Source organism: Bubalus bubalis, chromosome 20 (genome assembly GCF_019923935.1).
Source record: "Bubalus bubalis isolate 160015118507 breed Murrah chromosome 20, NDDB_SH_1, whole genome shotgun sequence".
NCBI lineage: Eukaryota > Metazoa > Chordata > Mammalia > Artiodactyla > Bovidae > Bubalus > Bubalus bubalis.
The window spans coordinates 49562679-49583973 of record NC_059176.1 but is presented as its reverse complement, the minus strand read 5'-3'; the positions used below and the strand labels follow the sequence as shown (position 1 = coordinate 49583973).

The window sequence follows — 21295 nt, the reverse complement described above, 5'->3', positions numbered from 1 at the left end:
ATATCTATCAACATGACAAAGGCTGAGACCGGAAGACCTAGGAATTCCCCATAAAGGAATTCATTCTGCCGAAACTCTCACGCATAAAATGACATGTACACAAAGATAGCATAGCATATCATAGCATCATCCATTGAAATGGTAAGACTTTAAAAAAAGAAAGAAAAAGAAGAATCAGCATATTTTTCTGTAAAGGGCCAGGTAGAAAATATTTCAGGATTTTCATGCTATAAAGTCTCTGAGGCAACTGTTCACCTCTGCCCTTCCTTGTAGCAGGAAAACACCTCAGTGTTCCAGGAAATGAAATGAACTCGGTGGTTGTTTAAGGGAGCAGAAACTGGAGTGTTGGGGTCAAAACAGACTTGCTTGTCATGGTTGAATTTTTCCTAAATATTTATTTTTTTATTATGTGCAGGTATTGCCTATTTACAGGGGTAAAATTTTTTAATAATAGTGTTCTCATCCGACTAGCCAAAAAAAAAGAGAGAGAGAGAGCAGCTGGATATCTCCCCTACCAGCTATGTTGATACCTAGGTTTGGACTAAAGTCAGACTTAACTACTGGCAGGAGACCCTTCTTAAAACCACTCAGAAGGAAAAACACTACACATACATGATCTACTCGGTAGCCACAGAAAAAGCATTTGGTAAAAATCCAGTACCCTTCATGATTTTGTTGTTGCTTAGTCACTAAGTTGTGTCGGGTTCTTTTGCAACATATGGAATGTAGCCCTCCAGGCTTCTCTGTCCATGGAGTGGGTTGCTATTTCTCCAGGGGATCCTCCCAACTCAGGGATCAAACACGAGTCTCCTGCATTGGCAGGGGGATTCTTTACCACTGAGCCACTAGGGAAGCCCAGAAATGAACAATACAAAAATGGGTTAATAGTTAAGCAAACAATTTCATTCACAGTAGCATCAAAAAGAATAAAATACTTACAAATAAATTTAACAGAAGAAGTAGAAGGCTTGTATACTGAACACTAACAAACACTGAAAGAAATTAAAGAAGACTTAAATAAATGGAAACATTTTTGTTCATGAGTTGGAAGACACATTGTTAAAATTTATTAAGATGGCAATACTCTCCAAACGGATTGACAAGTTGAACATAGCGCCTATCAAAATTCCAACTGTCTTTTTTTTGCAGAAATTGACAAGCTGATCCTAGAATTCAGGTGGAAACAAAAGGGACCTAGAATGATCAAAGCAATCTTAGTAGGGGAAGAACAAAGTTGTAAGACTCATACTTCACAATTTTAAAACCTGCTCCAACACAACTGTAATCAAGACTGTGTGGGAACTTTTCTGGTGGTCCAGTGGCTAAGATTCCACACTCCCAACAGGGGAGGGGAGGTAGGGGCTTGTCAGGGAACTGGATCCCAAAAGCTGCAACTAAGAGCCCACATGCCTCAACTAATATCTGGAACTGCCAAATATATATTTTTTTAATTTAAAAAAAACACCAGGTGGTACTGGCATAAGGAAAGATACATAGATCAATGGAATAGAACTGAGAGTCCAGAAATAAAGTCATACATCTATGGTCAATTGGTTTTCAACGAGTGCCAAGATAATTCAATAGAAAAGGAATAGTCTGGGAATATCCCTGGCAGTCCAGTGGTTAGGAGTCAGCACTTACACTACCATAGGCCTGGGTTTGATCCCTGGTCAGGAGACTGGAATCCCACAAGACATGTGGTACAGCCCCAAAAAAGAGTAGTCTTTTCACCAAATTGTGCTGGAACAACTGCTGCTGCTGCTGCTAAGTCGCTTCAGTCGTGTCTGACTCTGTGCGACCCCACAGACGGCAGCCTATCAGGCTCCACCGTCCCTGGGATTCTCCAGGCAAGAACACTGGAGTGGGGTGCCATTGCCTTCTCCGGCTGGAACAACTGGATAGACATAAAAGAATAAATTTGGACTCCCATGTACTTTATACAAAAGACTAACTCAAAAGAGATCAAAGAACTAACTAAGAGTTAAAACTATAAAACTTGTAGAACAAAACAGGCATAAATCTTTATGACCTTGGATCAGGCAGTGGCTTCTTAGGCATGACACCTAAAACACAAGCAACTAAAGGAAAAAATAGATCCACTGGACTGCATCAACATTTAAAAACTTTTATACTTCAAAAGACACTTTCAAAAAGGTCTTTTCACCTCACAGAATTGGAAGAAATAAATACAAGTCATTGGTAAAGATCTAATATCACGAATATATAAATAATTCAGAATTCAACAACAGAAGGACAAATCAATTTTTAAATGGGAAAAGAATTTGAATGGATATTTCTCCAAAGAAGATAAACAAATGGGAGATATACATGAAAAGATGCTTTAAGTCATCAGAAAAACGGAAATCAAAATCAAAACCACGTGAGGGACTTCCCTGGTAGGCCCAGTGGCTAAGACTCCTCACTGTCAATGCAGGGGGCCTGGGTTCGATCCTGGTCAGGGAACTAGATCTCACCTGCTGCTTCAAAGATCCCATGTACTGCCACTAAATAAGTAAATAATTATTGAAAAAAACCACATGAGATACCACTTTACATACCCACTACGATGGCTATAATCAAAAAGTCAGATGACAATAAATGCTAGTGAGAATATAGAGAGATTGGAACCCTCACACATAACTGATGGGCTCGTAAGACGGTACAGCCACTGGGGAAAACAGTTTGGCAGTTTCCCAAAAAGTTTAACATAGAGTTATCATAGGACCCAGCAATTCTACTCCTAGGTGCATACTCTAAAGAACTGAAAACAAGTTCATACAAAAACTTACACATGAATGCTCCTGACTCATTATCAACAGCCCACAATTGAAAACAATTCAAATGTCCATCAACTGATGAATAGATAAACCGACTGGTATATCCACTCAATGAACCATTATTCAGCCATAAAAATAAATGAAGTACTGATCATTGCTGCAACATGAATGAACCTTGAAAACAGTATGCTAACTGAAAGACAGTTCACGGGTACAAAGTTTCTTTTAGGGGTGATGAAGATGTTCTGAAATTAGCAGTCAGTGATGGTTGTACAACTTTGAGAGTATACTAAAACCACTGTACATTTTTAAAGGGTGAATTTTATGTTCTCTGAATTATATGTCAATAAAAAGGAAATACAGCTCTTCAGAAATCCCACCTAAGGGAATCCCCTAGTGGTCCAGCGGTTAGGACTCAGTGCTTACACTGTGAGGGCCTGAGTTCAATTCCTGGTCAGGAAACTAAAATCCCACAAGCTGTACAGCACAGCCAAAAAAGAAAAGAAAAATGAAATCCCACCTCAGATAGCAGGTAGAGAGGGCTGTGAGTACAGCATCCTTGCTGGTTAATGCCACAAACTCCAGCAGAACTGAAGCTCCTGATCACCTTCACTGGCTTTCTGCCACCCACCTGGTACAAATACAGAGTTACCAACTTAAGTTACATTTCATCATTGAGTCATTCAACAAGCTGTTAATTGAGTACCAACTGTGGTCAGCATTCAAGCTGGAAATGGTGGCTGCACACTGCCATCAACTGGGAAGCTTTAAAAAAATACAGGTGACCAGGCCACATTTCCACATAATTATATTAGAATCCCTGGGGTGGAGCCTGGGAATAAGTATTCTTAAAGTTCCCCCAGTTAAAGCTAATGCACAGTGAGAATGGGAACCACTGGCTCCACCCACTGAGGAGAGAGACCGAAGACCTGGGCCTTGGGATCTGGAGCTGACAGAGGATTTAACAAGTGAGAGAGGGCTAGACAGAAAGGGGATTTTCTTTTATGATCTGCCCATTTTGGAGTTCAGTGGGATGATACGTCTTTGGCCTGAACAATTTGTTACCCAGTACTAGATAGTTTCAGGTCTTAGTACTACAAAGACAGCACAACAATATGACATGATTTGAATAAAGGAGGACAAGTTTAGATCGGGTGACCCGGAAAAAGCTCTTTAAAAAGGTGACTTTCACACAGATCCTGAATAAGAAGCCAGCCTTACAAGGATCTGAAGAAGCAAAAGCTCTGAGAAAGGGACAGAGCAGAGAGCTCAGAAATTAACCCCAATATATACACCAAATTGATAAACTGAATTTTGAAGGTGCCAGGACGATACCTGGCAAAGGATAGGTTTTTGAACTAAGGGTACTGGAAGAATCAGATGACTGCATGCCAAAAAAAAAAAAAAGATTAAACTTTAATCTTATATAAAACTTAACTCAAAAAGGATCATAGAAATAATTCTATACCAGAAATCTGTAGAACTTCTAGAAGAAATTCTGTGTAACTTCTGTTTGGGTGATGAACTTGAAATACTGTACTAAAAGCAGGATCCATGAAAGAAAAATTGACAAACTGGACTTCATGAAAGAAAACTGTTTGCTCTGCAATAACATTGTTAAGAGAAATAAAGACAAGCCACACACTAAGAAAACGTCTGCAAATCACATATCTTATAAAGAACATGTATCCAGAATAAAGAACTCTTAAAACTCAAAAATAAGAAAATATACAATCCAGTTTGTTAAATAGGAAAAAGATCTAAACTGACAAAGATAGTGAAAGTCTCTCAGTCGTGTCTGACTCTTTGTGACCCCCATGGCCTATACAGTCCATGGAATTCTCTAGGCCAGAATACTGGAATGGGTAGCCTTTCCCTTCTCCGGAGGATCTTCCCACCCAGGGATCAAACCCAGGCCTCAGGCAGGTTCTTTACCCGAATCTGAGCCACAAGGGAATCCTAAGAGTACTGGAGTGGGTAGCCTATTTCTTCTCCCGTGGATCTTCCTGACCCAGGAATCGAACCGGGATCTCCTGCCATTGCAGGCAGATTCTTTACCAACTGAGCTATCAGGGAAGACCAATAAAGAAGATAAGTGGATGGCAAATAAGCATAGGAAGAGATGCTCAAAGTAACTTTTCACTAAGAAAATAAAAATGCAAACAACTATTTAATATCTCTGCAAGACCTACAGAATGGCCAAAATCCAAAAAAAAAACAAAACAAAAAACAAACTTGATCACCCCAAATACTTATTGACAGCAATACAGAGCAATAGGAACCCTCATTCACTGCCCATGAGGATGGAAGATGGTACAGTCGTTTTGGAAGACAGTTTGGTGGCTTCCTATAAAGTTTAACATAGACTTATGACACATAGGCAGTTACACTCTAGGTGTGTATCCAAGTGAATTAAAACATATGCTAACATGGAAACCTGTACACAGATGTTTATAGCAGCCTCATTCATAGTCATCAAAAACTGGAGGACTTCCCTGGTGGTCCAGTGGTTAAAAATCCACCTGTTAATGCAGGCGACATGGGTTCGATCCCTGGTCCAGGAAGATTCCACATGCCCCAGGGCAACTAACCACAGCTTCTGAAGCCCGCACGCCCTAGAGCCTGTGCTCTGCAACTAGAGAAACCATCTCAATAAGAAGCTCATGCACCACAGTGAAGAGTAGCCCTCACTTGCTGCAACTAGAGAAAGCCCAGGCACAGCAATAAAGACCAAACACAGACAAAATAAATAAATAAAAATTTTTTAAAAACTTAAAGCAACAAAGATGTCTTTTAACCAATGAACTGGCAAATTGTAGTGTAACCATATGATGGCATACTTATCTGTGAAAAAATTACTGAGATAGTGATTCATATGGCAACATGGATGAATCTTAAATGCATTTTGCTAAAATAGAGAAAAAAGACCCAAAAAACTACATGTTTTATTATTTCATTCACATAACATTCTGGGAAAAGTAAAACTATAGGGATGAAGAATGGATGAGTAGTTGCCAGGGGTTTGGGGAAGCGGGAGTGGTTAACCGCAAAGGGCAAGCTTGGGGGAATTTTTGGGTGATGGAATATTCTGTATAACATTGGAGTGCTAGATACGTGATGATACCCAATTTAGCCAAATCCACAGACTTCACAACACAAAGAGTGAACTTTATTAACATAGACAAATACTTAAAAATCAGCCAGGATGGCTGGGGGACCCCAGACTGTGACAGAAGAGTCTAACTTGATTGCAAATGTATGACAAACCTCAGTGCAAGTAGTTGGTGGGGGAGGCAGGAAGGGGAGTGGAGAGGAACTGACATAAGTAGCTTAGGAAAACAGTGTTTTAACTGGAAACTATAAGGCTAAAGACAAACAGAATTTTGCATAATCCCCAAAAGCTAGTCAGTAAAGGCAGTAAAGTTGTTTTTCATGGAGTTTCAGGCTAACATGTGCATATATGTGCTCAGTTGTTCGGTCACATCCAACTCTTTGCAACCCAAGGACTGTAGCCTGTCAGCGCCTCTGTTCATGGGATTTCCCAGGCAAGAGTACTGGAGTGCGTTGCCATTTCCTCCCCCAGGGCATCCTCCAGACCCAGGGATCAAACCAGCATCTTCTGCACTGGCAAGCGGATTCTTTACCACTAAGCCACCTAGGAAGCCCTCTGTGTGCATGTATGCTGCTACTGCTGCTAAGTCGCTTCAGTCGTGTCAGACTCTGTGCGACCCCATAGACAGCAGCCCACCAGGCTCCCGCGTCCCTGGGATTCTCCAAGCAAGAACACTGGAGTGGGTTGCCATTTCCTTCTCCAATGCATGAAAGTGAAAAGTGAAAGTGAAGTCGGTCAGTCGTGTCTGACTCTTAACGACTCCATGTACTGTAGCCCGCCAGGCTCCTCCATCCATGGGATTTTCCAGGCAAGAGTACTGGAGTGGGGTGCCATTGCCTTCTCTGGTGTGCATGTATACTGGGGCTTAAACAAGTGAATAAATGGATGGTTGATGGTAGGACTCAGATTTCTCACTGTTGGAGAAAGAAGTTGTAGATAAACAAGGAAGGAGCTTGGAATAATCCACGTAGTACAAGATTAATCAGAGATACTAGTATGAATTCAAGTTCAACTTAACCTAGATACAGATGAATGGGTGCAGAAATAATTATAGATACGTGTGTATACAAGAGTTGTAATGTTGTTGTAGTTTAGTTGCTAAGTCATGTCCGACTCTTTCGTGACCCCATCAAATGTAGCCCACCAGGCTCTTCTGTCCATGGGATTTTCCAGGCAAGAATACTAGAGTGGGTTGCCATTTCCTTCTCCAAAGAGTTATAATATGTTTATTTCCTAGCTCTGTCTGCTGAAAGGGCCTAGAAACAGTGACACCCCAGTAGCAATGAGCACCTCAGTGCTCAGACTTTTGTCTCTAATACCATTCTCCAACAAAAGGGATGAAAGTGCTTTGGAGAAATGGCTGGTTCTAGGGCAGGGAGGATATAAGAAGAGCCTCAAGCATCCATCAAAAAGAAAACAGTGCTCTCCAATGATAGCTGCTACGTTTGTATTGGGAAACAGATTGCTGTTGTTGCAGGGGTGGGTCCCTGTGGCTGGAGGGATTCAAGCAAAGGGCATGAGTCAGGAGGAGGGTATATGAGAGGCACAGTGAGGACAGGTGATCTCTCAGATCTTCACTATCTCTAAGATGCTGGTTTATAATTATGTATTTGTCAACACTGCCCAAAGCCATTGATGTGGAGAGGAAGGAAGAGTTTGTCTAGTCCAGCCATTCCTCTCCTGCCCTCCAGCATCTGTGAATGCAGGTGGGGCTGGAGCAGAATGGCACGGCAGTCCCACGCTCACGCTCCTTAGATGTACACCTCCTTTCCCAGACCAGATGCTCCAAGCACACATCATGATCTGTGAGCAAACATCCCAGCTCAGGGACTGAACAACCTCCTTTTGTTTTTCAGCCAAAGGCCAAGAGCCAAAGGCCGGCACTGGGGAATAAACATGCTTTCAGATTAAAAATGTAAAAGTGTTTTCTCGCTGAAACCAAAAGGTGGACCAAATTCTGAAGTTCCTTTATATGATTTTACTCACCTTTGAACACTATCCTCACTAATTTCCCTGGCAACTCCCTCCACCCTCACTAATTTCTCCTTCTCTGAACTCCTGAAGCCCTGATGCTCAGAACAGCCAACAGTCTCCTGTTCACAGTTCCTGGCACCCTGAGATGCCTCCCCACCTGGTTTGTCTGCTCCTCTGAGAGACAGTTGGGTGTTGCACAGAGAGATTTAGACCCGGGACCTGGACTTGAGCCCCAGCTTCCCATCTTACCTGTCTGGTGCCTCAACCAACACTGCAAACCAGGCACATTAATCTTCTTCATTCAAAGCCTGCTTCCTTTCCTCCTTCCCGGGAGGTTAGTGGCATGCATGGAGGTTGCCTCGCTGGCCCAGAGCAGTCCTCAGAGTCAGCATCTGGTGTGGAAAAGAAATACCACCACACCTGGGTCAGGGATCTGATCTGCAGAGCAGAAAGGGGACACAGAAGAAATGCCTTAGAAAGATCTATTTTTGTAGGGCTCTGTTCAAAGCCTCATTAATGGGGCCAGCTGGACATCTGGACAAGCCATCTCCTTCCTGAGTCCAGAGCAAGGCCATTTCCGGGAAGAACATCAAGTCCTTTCTTAGAAATTGAACCCAGGGAGGAATAAAGCCAGAGCCCCAGGTTGGGCAGGGTCGAAGGGTGGTTAGTAAACCACAGGCCCAGGAGGGTTTGTCACGGACTAACCCCCACCCCCCACCCCCACTCACCCACCCAACACTCGCTCATCCTCCAGCTGGAAGGGTCTGCCTTTAAGGATATGGGTGCCTTGTCTATGCAGAGATCCCGGCCCTGTCTTCTTTCTCTTACTACTGCCTCCTTTTCAAGCCAGCAGCCCCAGGAGAACTTATCAGACGCTCATTTTGCCATTTCTCCCAAGAAATAGTCAACCCTCTTGTTAAAAAGAAAAAAGAGACAACAACAATAAAAAATAAAAGGTTCAAAATGGAATTACTTATGTTAAAACCCCTCCTTAGCAAACCAAGACTTAATACCTAACCCAACAGCAATTACAGCCTCCCCCAGGAAAGTAATCTTTAACCAACTTGAAATTACCTGGTCAGCACTAATGAGATATTCTGCCTCGTAGGTCCCTTCCGTTCCCCTTAGGAGGGTAATCCTGCCTGAAACAATGCATTTTTTTTTTTTTTTTTTTTTTTGCTCACAATTTCCTTTTTCTGCCCCCTCTCTGTCTTTAGAAATCTTTCATTTTTTCCAGCTTGGTGGAGCTCCTTTCTACTTGCTAAGTGGAATGCTGCCCAATTCACGAATTGTTTAATAAAGCCAATGAGATCTTTAAGATTTAGTTAGTTGTGTTATTTAACTCTCAATGAACGTGAGCAGCAGATTTAAAATTTCTGATTGCTTGCTCCAAACCTACTACGCTTGCAGCTCTGGCCCCAGTGCCCCTTTGAAGTCAACTCCCAAGTCCTAGCAGAGGTCACATGCACTTTTGTAAAACTGCCAGATGAACAAGTTGGTCTACCCAGTCTTTGCCATATTCCAAAAATGCCACTGAGCCCAGAGGGAGCTCATCTTGGCTGTGGGGCAAACTTCTCTCCAGAGAGGAATTGGACTACATCTCCTGCTCCAATCCTCGGTGTGAAATGTGTAGCCATAAATCAACATCCTCCCTACCTAATCTCTACTGTGTTCATTCATTCATTCATTCATTGAAAAATATTTACTGAGCAATTGCCAAGCTATGTGGCATGAGGGCCCATTCAGCACCTCAGAGTTGGAATAAGGATTATTTTAAGCTGAAGACATCTGGAACTCAACTGATGTGGAAAGAAGCCTTCTCAGAGCTTCCCTGTATGACTAAAAGCAGAAAACTTTGAGACTTGAGGATTGTCATAAATGCCCTCTTTGGGGTGACTCTGTTCCCAGGAAGAGACTAAGTAAACTATAGAAAACCCCTCTCTATAGAAGTTTTAGGGTCCTGTAGGTCACAGAAAGACCACTCATACCTTTCTAGAGAAATATTTTTGCAAACATTCTTATGTCCCCTTAGTTCTCCTAGAGAAACCTATTCCTTCCACAGGATTCTTTCCTTCCTCTTTCCTTTCACCTACTAAGTTAGATACTCAGACCCCTAATTCTAACTCCCCTTTTGGGTTGCTCATCATTGATCACCTGTGTGTAAGTAAATTCTTGTTAAACTGTCTTTTGTTAGTTTAATTCACAGACCCTTATACAAGAACGTAAGAGTGTAGAGGAGGAGTTTTTTCTTTTCAGCAATGGTTTGAAATGAATCTTGTTTTACCCTGCAGTTCTCAACAAGACCTGGAGCCCCTAAAGCCCTAGCACTGCCAACCTCTTGATCCTAAGGCATTAAATCCTCCTCACAGGACCTTTAGCAGGTATGCCAATTCCTAGCCTTGCACACTTCCCATCCTCACTTTCCAAGTATCTGCTAACCTCAGTCGAGGAACTCGCTGAGACTCCTGCCTGGAGCCAGAATCCACTCCTTTCCAAGCATATCCACAGGTCTAAGCTATTTGTCTTTCTAGAATTTAGATTCTAGAGTCTATTTGTCTTTTTAGAATCTAGAACATTGATTAATGCCCTGGGGACTAGACAGCTTGTGTGATGACCTTTGGCTGGGAAAGCTTTGGTCTACCAAGTCCAGACCCCATCAAGGTCTCACCAGCAAGGTAACTTGCAGAAAGGCCTCTTCATTTTCCCACTAATCCAACCCCCATCACTACTGAATCTGATGCCCCCAGGCTTCACAAGGGCAAACACTCATTCTCAGAAATAGCTTCCCAGGTGGTAAAGAATCCACCTGCCAATGGAGGAGAGCCAAGAGACACAAGTCAGATCCCTCGGCTAGGAAGAGACCCTGGAGGAAACAGCAATCCACTCCAGTATTCTTGCCTGGAAAATTCCATGGACAGAGGAACCTGGTGGGCTTACAGTCCGTGGGGTCGCAAAGAGTTGGACACGACCTAGAGACTGAGCAGAGTACACAGCAGTACAACCCTTAAGAAGGACAGAGCAGTGTTCCCAGTGGCCCTCAGATACCGAGTTAGCACTTCACAACACCCTGCCCCCAGCCCCTTGGGCTGCCAGAAGTGAGAAAGGGTCCCAGCACGAATAGTCTTCTTAAAGGGCCGTTCTCAGCTGCACTCACAAAGACCTGGCTAGGGCTTGGAAAGAAAACTTGTAAAAGGGCAGCTGCATTCTCAGTCGAGGGTGGCCCTCCTCCTCTTCCTTCACTCTGCTGTCTGGTGTGGTGGGGGGAGGTTGTTCTTCAGGTGATCTTTGTGTTGAGAATATAAAGCTGGGATGTCCTGAGGCATTGGGGAAGTTGGCAGTAAAGCCCCTGGGAGCTAGTTGATCCATACAGATAGATGTGAAAATCACAGTCTCTAAAGTGGCAACCCAAGGCGAGAAAATGCAGACACAGGAAGAAAGCCAAACCTGTGTGCTTTCACCTGCAGGGCTCTGCAAACACTTGCTCCCTCACCTCAGTCCAAGCTCACTCTGCTTGCCGCAAGCCAGGCCAGTGGGTCCAAGATGAGGTGTAGAGGCAAGGAATACGGCTTTATTCAGAAAGCCAGATGACCAAGAAGATGCCAGGGGGCTGGATGCCATGTTCTTTTAGAGAACCAGAGAGAGAAGTGATGAAGAACTAAAGTCAAATGGCAGAATAGAGAGGGAGGGGCAGTAAAGTAAAAAGGGCCCTCAGTCTTGCAGAACATCTCTGGGAAGGGCCGGACTTTGGAAGGGGTGAGTTAATCTCTCCTTTGTGGCCATTCACAGGTGGGCAGGGTCAGATTAGCTCTCTATGAGCTGAACAAAGGTACTTTAACAGTCAGGCTGGGTCCTTTGAGGAAGGCCATTATGAATGATTATAATAACAGCAATAACAGCAATGAAAAGAACCCAGTACTTTAGCCACATAATGTGAAGAGCCCACTCATTGGAAAAGACCCTGAGGCTGGGCAAGATTCTCCTCTTCACCCAGGAGAAGAGGGTGGCAGAGGATGAGATGGTTAGATAGCATCACCAACTCAATAGACTGAGTTTGAGCAAACTCCCGGAAATAGTGAAGAACAGGGAAGCATGGTGTGCTGCAGTCCACAGGGTCCCAAAGAGTTAGACATGACTTAGGGGCTGAACAACAATAGCAACGGAGAAGGCAATGGCACCCACTCCAGTACTCTTGCCTAGAAAATCCCATGGACAGAGGAGCCTGTTAGGCTGCAGTCCATGGGGTCGCTAAGGGTCAGACACGACTACGACTTCCCTTTCACTTTTCACTTTCCTGCATTGGAGAAGGAAATGGCAACCCACTCCAGTGTTCTTGCCTGGAGAATCCCAGGGACTGGGGAGCCTGGTGGGCTACTGTCTATGGCGTTTCACAGAGTTGACATGACTGAAGCGACTTAGCAGCAGCAGCAACAACAACAACAGCAATGAAAACAAGTCAAACAAACAGTTCCAACATAGGGTCAGAACTGGTTCTTCTCTACAACAAGCCCAGATTCCCTGGATGCTTGAAGGAGAAGAAGGGGCAGCAGAAAATGAAAAGGTTTTGAGTACCTGCTGGCCCTAAGGCAGCATTAAGACATGAGAGGCCCATGGACTTCTGAATCCTCCAAACTGGAATGTGTCAACTACAAACTGGCACTTGCCACCAGTCAATCCTAAAAGAAATCAACCCTGAATGTTCATTGGAAGGACTGATCCTGAAGCTGAAGCTCCAGTACTTTGGCCACCTGATGTGAAGAAGCAACTCATTGGAAAAGACCCTGATGCTGGGAAAGATTGAAGGCAAAAGGAGAAGAGGGCAGTACTGGATGTGATGGTTAGATAGCGTCACCGACTCAATGGACATGAATTCAAGCAAACTCCAGGAAATAGTGAAGGACAGGGAGGGCTGGCATGCTATAGTCCATGGGGTCACAAAGAGTTGGACACAACTGAGCGACTGAACAACAACAACACAAGGGCCTTTGCCTTCTGCCTCTGGGGAGGCTGAATCCTGTGCTGCTGCAGCTGCTGACCTTCGACACTCCCTGAAGGGAATTCAGGTTGGAGAGTGAGGCATTCTGTGCTCCAGGGAAACTGGTGGAACAAGTCTTTAGATAGATATTTTCAAGAACTGACTTCATGATCCCAATCCTTGCATCTCCTCATATCTGGAAAAGCACTAAATCCCTTCATGGTGACCTCAGCTCCTCATGACTAGTAGAAAACCTTTTGTAAAGTAAGCGCTTGATTGCATTCAACTCCTCCTTCACCGAAATCTTGTATAATAACCTTCTCCCACTGCCCCTTTGGAGCAGTCTCTCAGAACTATCTGAGGTGCTGTCTTCTGGGCTGCAGGCCTCATTTGGCCCCAAATAAAACTTAACTCACAACTCTTGTGCATCTTTTTAGTCAACAGCTGGAACCTTGGCTCTGCCTTTTTTATGGTGGGGTACCTGAGACCCAGATTATTCCCAGGTGGCAGAGAGGTCAAGAGTCCATCTGCCAATGCAGGAGCTGCAGGCGAAGCGAGTTCAATCCCTGGATCTGGAAGATCCCCTGGAGGAGGAAATGGCAACCCACTCCAGTATTCTTGCCTGGAGAATCCCATGGACAGAGGAGCCTGGTGGGCTACAGTCTGTGGGGTTGCAAAGAGTCAGACATGACTGAGCAACTGAGCATGTGTGCACTCAACGGGCACCCACCACGTAATGTGCCAGGGCCCAGTAGCCCTCTCGAGCCCTCATCAGATGCATCAAGATGAGAATCAGCTGCTCAGGCAGACCTTTCTCATTGCCTGTAAACTTGACTTTGCTACATTATTATACTAAAAGACCTCTTTTCTACTGGGGTTGGAGTCCAAGGAAGTAAAGTAGGGAGGGATACAAAAAAGCAGTTGGACCTCACATTACCAGCCACGGTTAATCCAGATTACTTATGCAGCCTTGCAAAGTGGCCCTGGAAAATTACAGATGATTCACTGAATTCTCCATCTTCACCGTGAGTATTTAGCATCTGCCAGGCCTGGTGTGAATGCCAAAGGGGCATAAAGGTGACCAAAAGGGGCTCAAAGCCCAGCAGGGAAGCAAGCTCATTCAAGGCTAATGAGCCATACCGTGATAGGGGCCCCCTGACACATTCTAACGTAGACCACCATGGCTCTCAGAGGCTGGACAAACTGCTGGAATTGCACACCGCACTCTCCATGTCTCTCTCCATAAGGCCTTCCAGTGGCAACTTTAAACCTTTTCAATGCCAGGGATCTTGGCAGAGCTCTGAGACTCATTTCTTCCTTGAACTAGCAAGTGGATGCCCTTGAGTTGGGCTTTCCAGGCGGGGGTTAATGGTAAAGAATCTGCCTGTCAATGCAGGAGACATAAGAGACATGGGTTCAGTCCTGAGGTCAGGAAGATCCCCTGGAGGAGGGCATGGCAACCCGCTCCAGTAGTCTCAGCTAGAGAATCCCATGGACAGCGGAGCCTGGAGAGTTACAGTCCAGTGGGTCACAAAGAGCTGGACACGACTAGCAACTGAGCACACCTGCCCATGAGTTACCAAACCTCCCTGATGAATGTGGAAGGAGGGGGTCTCCCAAGGCCCTCCCCCTTCAGAGTTATCACTGGCACTCGGCTCCTGTGTCCCAAGAGTGACAGTTCCCAAATGGCTTCCCCAGCACTTTCCAAAGAACTGGTGCACACCCATTGTCCTGCCATCCCCACCTAGGCTCTTTTTTCCTCCTTCCTTTCTTTTTTAATATTATTATTATTGTTATTTTTGGCCATACCACTTAGCATGCAGGATCTTAGTTCCCCGACCAGGGATGGAACCCATGGCCCCTGCAGTGGAAGCTTGGAGTCTTAACCTACTGGACCACCAGGAAAGAGCCATCAACAGGCTCTTTCTTGCCCATTTTCCACACTGCTGCTACTGAAAACTCAGCCTGCATTACCTCCCTGAGCTGCCACCAGCAGCCCCTTTGAGTGGGGGCTCAGACCACATCTTGCTGCTCAGTTCTCAGGGGGCAGGCTCTGCACTCTGAACACTGGATGCCCCTCTTTGTCATCCTTCAAAAGATAGGTTCACTGCTGAAGATGCCCAGAGGTACACCTCCCTAATGCCAGTCTAAGGGCCCAGTTCCCCCGGGGGGAGCATGGACCCCAGCCAAACCAAAGCCCTCTCCCCTCCCCACCGGCCCCAGCAGGTCCCCCTGTTTCTGCTCTTCTAGCCAAACTTCTCCCGTAGAGACTCGGGCTGTAGCCTGCCCCCTCCCGGCTTCATCTGGGCCCTCTCGCCACCGTCTTCAGATCTCGCTATTGCACCCATTTCACAGTTGGGAGGATGAAGCTCAGAGAAATCTCCGCCTGTTGGCCTGCTCAGGGACACGGCTGCTGGGTGCTTTGTCCGTAAGCCCGCTTCTGAGGACAGAGAGAGTAGATCCTGGCTTGGGACCTGGAGATCCTGGGAAGAAACCTCATCAGAGCTGCCCCCCGTGGGCCTCTCCCAGGCTCCCGTGCGGCCTCCCTCCCTCCCTCCCTCCTCCAGTGAGTTTGGAAATGGGGGGGCAGGCTCCCTGGGAATCAAGTGCACCGGAAGGAAGCCGCTGGCAGACCTTCCAGACCCAGTGTTGTGGAGGAGCAGGGAGCCTGGGGGGTTGGGGTTGGGGTCAGCGGGTGACAGAGAGGGCACAAACGGGGCTCTTTGTAGGGAAAAGCAGAAAAACACACTTAACTCCCAATGACATTTCCTCATCAGCCTGGGCTGGCCAGCTCTCCCTGGCCTCCTACCCCCACGCCAATCCCAGAAGGCTGGCTGTCTGGACACGGGCATGGAGAGTTCCTTCCCAGCACAGCAATTAGGTCCAGACGTGGAGCAGATGTACATTCCCAGGGAGGCCAGGCCCCCGGCCTTGGCAGGGACCCCTGAGGCTGCCCACCGCCAGCGCAGCCATCAAAAGGAGGTGAGGCGTGGGAGCCGGGCCCTTGGAGGGACCAGCACAAGGCCCGCCGAGCTGCCATCGGGTCTTGGCAGGAAGAGAAAACTTTTTTTTTTTTTTTCCTGCTCTTACAGACAGCAGAGAGAAAGACAGCATGGCCCCTGGACAGGCCAACTCCTGCCAGCCTTCAGGGGGCGGAGAACAAAACCCTTTTTTCCTCCAGGTCCTGGAACCTTCTGCCAGGCCAAGCCACTGGCTGGTTTTTTCCCAGCTCTCTTGGCACCCGGAGGTGTGTCGATCAGAGCTGCCCGGGCCCATTGAGGGAAAGTCCTGAATAGGAACAGGGCTTTCGGATGCGCCCTCCCAGAGTCAGCGCCTTACAGGCTTTGCATCCTGAACGACCTGATTTGCCATCCAGGCTCCATAACCCCAGGAACCTCGTGGGTTTAAAAATAATGTGGAGAGGGACTTCCCTGGTGGTCCAGTGTTTAATATCTCCCCTTGTAATGCTAGGGGTACAGGTTCCATCCCTGGTTGGGGAACTAAGATCCCACATGTCTAGTGGCCAAAAAACCAAAACATAAAACAGAAACAATATTGTAACAAATTCAATAAAGACTTTAAAAATGGCCCACATAAAAGAAATAACTTTAAAATGTATTAATATTGGGGAGGCTGTATTGCTAAGTAAAGTAGGTGAAGTACAGAGTGGGTAGATAGCGAGCCACCATTGGAGAAGGCGGAGGAGCAGGACATAATATTTATACACATCTCCTTGTGTGTGCAAGAAGTATGTCTGGAAGGATAAACAAAACAATGGGCTGTTTGGGCTGCTGCCAGGAAAGGAAATTGGGTGGCTGAGGACCAGGAGAGGGAGGGAGACTTTTTAGAAGTGTATGTTTTGGAGCTTTAAAGTTCTGAATTATTTCAATGATTTTAAAAAACAGAAGTTGAATTAGGTAAACAAAACCCAGGGGTAGCGTGAGTACCTCCCTGGGTTGCCTCAAGGACAGAGTGAGTTAAACGCACATGAAATGCCAGCAGGAGGTGAGTGAGAGCCCTGGGGGTCACAAAGCACACACACACACACATAGGCAGGTGTACTGACTCTCGCCACTGAACAAGGAAGGGTGCAGGCAGTCACAGTGGGACCGTGTGGTCCAGAAGGGACCTGCCGAGGTCTCGAAGCTCAAAGTGATCAAAGCTCAAAGTGATGGATGGTGTATCTTGGACTGGAATCCCAGAGGGCCTTGGAACCTCTGCAGAAACTAGGAAAACTATTAAGATCTTTGGAGACACCAGAACCAAATGAAAATCAGACCCTTCCATGATAACGTGGCTTTCAAGTTCGGCGTTCAGAAGACCGGATGCTCAGTCCTTAGCTGATCAAGGCAGGACTTTGGGCTAAGGCCTAATGGCAGGGAGACTGGATCCAGAATCTAGCCTCCTGCCAGACCAGGCCCAGCTCAGAGGCTCATTTGCAGACGCTTTTATCTGTGATTTCTCCTCCCAGTCCGGAACTCGGCATCAGCTGAAGATGAATCTTTTCAAAATGTCCCCAGTTCCTCCCACACTTCACTGACATTGTATGTCCATTCTGTACTAGCCATTCAGCCATGCCATGAGGACATCAAGAGGTCTAAGGCATCTCTTTTTTAACATTATTTTTCTCTTTTTAATTTTTTTTTTTTTTTTTTAGCCATGCTATGCAGCATGTGGGATCTTAGTTCCCCAACCAGGGATTAAACCCACGCCCCTGGCAGTGGAGTCATAACTGCCGGCGCCTCTTAGAGCTTCTAGTTTAATCAGAAGATAGATCAGGCAAGAAGTTAAGCACAGACCCTTGTCTTTTCTTGGAGTTTTGGCTTTGCCACTTTCCAGTTATGTGACCTCAAGTCAGACACTGCGTGACTTTCAGCCTCTGCTTCCTTGTCTGGAAAAATGGATTTGATAAAAGCCACTGTTTAGAAGATTAAATGAGATAGCGTCTCAGGTGGCACAGTAGTAAAGAATCTGCTTGCTAATGCAAGAGACACAAGAGACTCTGGTTCAATGCCTGGGTCAGGTAGATCTCCTGGAGAAGGAAATGGCAACCCACTCCAAGTATTGTTGCCTGGAGAATCCAGGACAGAAGAGCCTGGTGGGCTACAGTCCATGGGAGGCAAAGAGTCGGACACAACTGAGCAGAGCACGTATGTCCATGTAAATGAGAGAATCCACAGAACACACTGAAACTGTCCATAGGAAGTGCCTGATCCATAGCTCCATCAGCTGCTGTTGTTTTATGAGAGAGAAAGGGAAAAGAGGCCTTTCAAGACAGAAAGAACCAAAGGTTGGGTGAGTGCTGTAAGTCTATACTGCAGAGTCCTATGACCAAGTAGATCATGAATTAAGCCTTGAAGCAAAGTAAAAAAGGAGAGGACCTTCCAAGGAGGAGGATCAGTGATGGCAAAGATATGAATTGAGAATGAATCCTGCATATCCAGCTGTGGAGTCCAAGCCAGCAGTCTGTCTTTGGGGAATTGGACTCTCATCCTCGTAAAGCGTCTGCCTGCAATGCGGGAGACCCGAGTTCGATCCCTGGGTCAGGGGGAAGATCCCCTAGAGAAGGAAATGGCAACCCACTCCGGTACTCTTGCCTGGAAAATCCCATGGACGGAGGAGCCTGTAGGCTACAGTCTATGGGGTCGCAAAGAGTCGGACACGACTGAGTGACTTCACGCCACTCCTTCCTTCCTCTAGATGAGAGTGAAAAAAGAGAAAGTGTTCACTCAGTCGTGTCCGACTCTTCGCCACCCCATGGGCCTGCCAGGCTCTTCTGTCCATGGAATTCTCCAGGCAAGAATCCTGGAGTGAAAAAAAAAAAAAAGAATCCTGGAGTGGGTAGCTGTTCCCTTCTCTAGGGGATCTTCCCAACCCAGGAATCAAACCCATGTCTCCTTCTTTGCAGGAAGATTCTTTACCATCTGAGCCACCAGGGAAACCCAAAGTGAAAGTGAAAGTGTTGGTTGCTCATTCATGTCAACTCTCTGCAACCCCATCGGCTGTAGCCCACCAGGCTCCTCTGTCCATGAAATTCTCCAGGCAAGAATATGGAATGGGTAGCCATTCCCTTCTCCAGGGGATCTTCTCAACCCAGGGATCAAACCTGGGTCTCCTGCATTGTGGGCAGATTCTTTACTGTCTGAGCCACCAGGGAAGCCCCCCATGTGACAGTACCAGGGTCTGAAGTAGTCCTCCCTGGGCAGCACCCAGGAATGGCCAGAGGTCACCCAGAGTACTTGCTCGCAGCTCACTGGTGTCAGTTTACCTGCTCCCTCTGGGTTCAGATGGTCAAACTCAGAGTCAGGATGCTCCATTCCCACTCCTGGGCAAGACCAAGGCAGTGGGTACAGGTGGCCTGATCCTGTGCCCTCTGCCCTCACTTTGACTCTAACCCACACCAGAGCATGGCTACACACTCCTCAGGCTCTTTCCTGCGTGGGCAGTCAATAGAACAAAATTTCTTTTCATAGGAATTACATGCTGCTTATTAGAACTTCAGAAAATATGGAAGCCTTTCAAAAAGGAAAGAAACAATACCTTGAGGACTTCCCTGGTTGCCCAGCAGCTAAGAATCTACCTTTCCAAGCAGTAGTTCAGGAACTAAGAACCCACATGCCTTGGCCCGCCCACCACAACTAGAGAAACCTGCACACCACAGTGAAGATGCAGCACAGTCAAAAAAAAAATAATAAATTAATGTTTTAAATTTTTTTCAGTAATTTTAAAAAATTTATTTATTTTTAATTGGAAGACAATTGCTTTACAATATTTTGTTGGTTTCTGCCACTTGTCATATGCCACCTGTCAAGGCTCTGGACCTAATTTTGTACTTATATTTACATAATTGTAATCTAATTTGTTTTAAAAGAGAGCCCACCAATTGTATAAGTTTCAGGGCCTCACAAACCTGGATCTATCCCTAGGAAAGATAATAAAGGAATAGCAGTTACCACACAGGGTGACTGTAAAGATTGAGGAGGATTTTAATGTGACTTAAAATCAAGTCTGATGAGACTTCCCTCATGGTTAAGACTCTACACTTCAACGCAGGGGACACGGGTTCGATTCCTGGTTGGGTAACTAAGATCCCACGGGCCACATAGTGCAGCCAATTAAAACAAAAAAGTTTAAAAAAAAATCAAGTCTGACAAGAGAAAGCCTTGGCTATACGTCTCAGCTGCTTCTTTGCAGCGTGTGAGAGCAGAGCTTGCTTTCTTCCTTTTCTTCTTTTTACAAGTAACTGAAACACAGCAGGACTCTATGGTCCTTCCCCCTTGTGCTCTGCCTGTCTTTTGTCTGTAGAAAACTTTAAAGAATGAGTTTAATCAGGGAAATGAGAACATGCAGAAACAAAGGAAAACAAAGGAGACCAAATAATAATAATGTACTCATCAGGCGTAGTCAAGGACCTTTAGTTTCTCCTCAAGGACTATAGATAATATTCTGAGCCATGTCCTGTGAGCTGTCTTATAGATACTGAAACCCCCACTGGGTGGAAGAAGTTAACTACACGATAACCAGACTGTAGCCGTGACATAAGCTGCCACAGTTCCAAGGAACGGCCTCAAAGCGATGGAAGCAAACCGACCCTGGAACTGAAGATTAAATGTACCTAAAACAATCAAGATGACGCTGGTCAGTCTACCGATAACCAATCTGAAGATGACTGTCAGAGGTGACTGTGTTGTTTCTGCATGCAGCCCCCTCCCTCAGTTTATAAAAGCTCTCACCTCCTGCTTGGCAGTTGGCCTTTGGACAGACATCCACATTCCCTCCACCAGTTGCCAGCATCTAAAATAAAGCAAAATTTTCTTTCCACCAACCTGGCCTGTTCATTGGCTTCTGAGCAGCAAGCGGTCGGACCCCACACCTCAGTAACACAACCAATTCAGGAAACCTAATGTACAAAACCCAAGTTTGGGGAAAGAGGACCCATGAGAGGATGATCATTCTAGTTTTGACTCACTGACCAGTGTCAGGAACTTGACGTTTTCAGCTGGTGTCTGAAAAGCATCAATGCATCCACCGAGCAAGCAGAATTATTGAGATGCTGCTAAGCACTGCGAAATCCTGGGAGAAAAGAGGGATAAATGGAACTCTGGCAGCAGCACCTGGGAAGCCGCAAGAGGCTCCCAGTTCACTGAAGAGCGGAGGGCCTCATCCCCTCTCCAGCTCAACCCCAAGCCTCTCACAATCCTTAAACACCAGCCTCCTTCAGACCTAGCCTGTCCTTTTGGAAATTCCCTGAATTTAAGCCGCATCCTCCCCCAAGAACAAAGTCACATACAACTGAACATAGCTGGAGGCAATATTTCCTGCCTGGCCCTCCTGGCCGGCTAAGGAGATGAGCCAGCTCTAGGCAAGAGCGGAAGCCCTGAGTCAGATGGCCTCAGGCGGGCACCCATCAGAATTTGTCCTCTGTCCCTGGGCAGTGTGGGCTGAGGCTCCGCACTGTCC

At 46.0% G+C, this 21295-nt stretch overlaps 1 long non-coding RNA gene across 4 annotated transcripts; it reads right to left on the bottom strand.

Annotated features, from left to right (window-relative positions):
* Positions 1-162: 162 nt before the first annotated feature.
* On the bottom strand, positions 163-21080 carry LOC112580948. Of its 4 annotated transcripts, none has more exons than XR_006546743.1 (5): positions 20809-21080; positions 20569-20629; positions 8113-8255; positions 3298-3408; positions 163-992 (listed from the first exon to the last, which is right to left on the bottom strand). It is a non-coding gene; the product is annotated as an uncharacterized LOC112580948 (long non-coding RNA). The 4 variants fall into 4 exon arrangements; XR_006546741.1 differs by having other exon boundaries at positions 8113-8301; positions 20809-21079; XR_006546744.1 differs by lacking the exon at positions 163-992 and adding an exon at positions 1014-1894 and having other exon boundaries at positions 8113-8301; positions 20809-21079.
* Between the last annotated feature and the right edge of the window lie 215 nt (positions 21081-21295).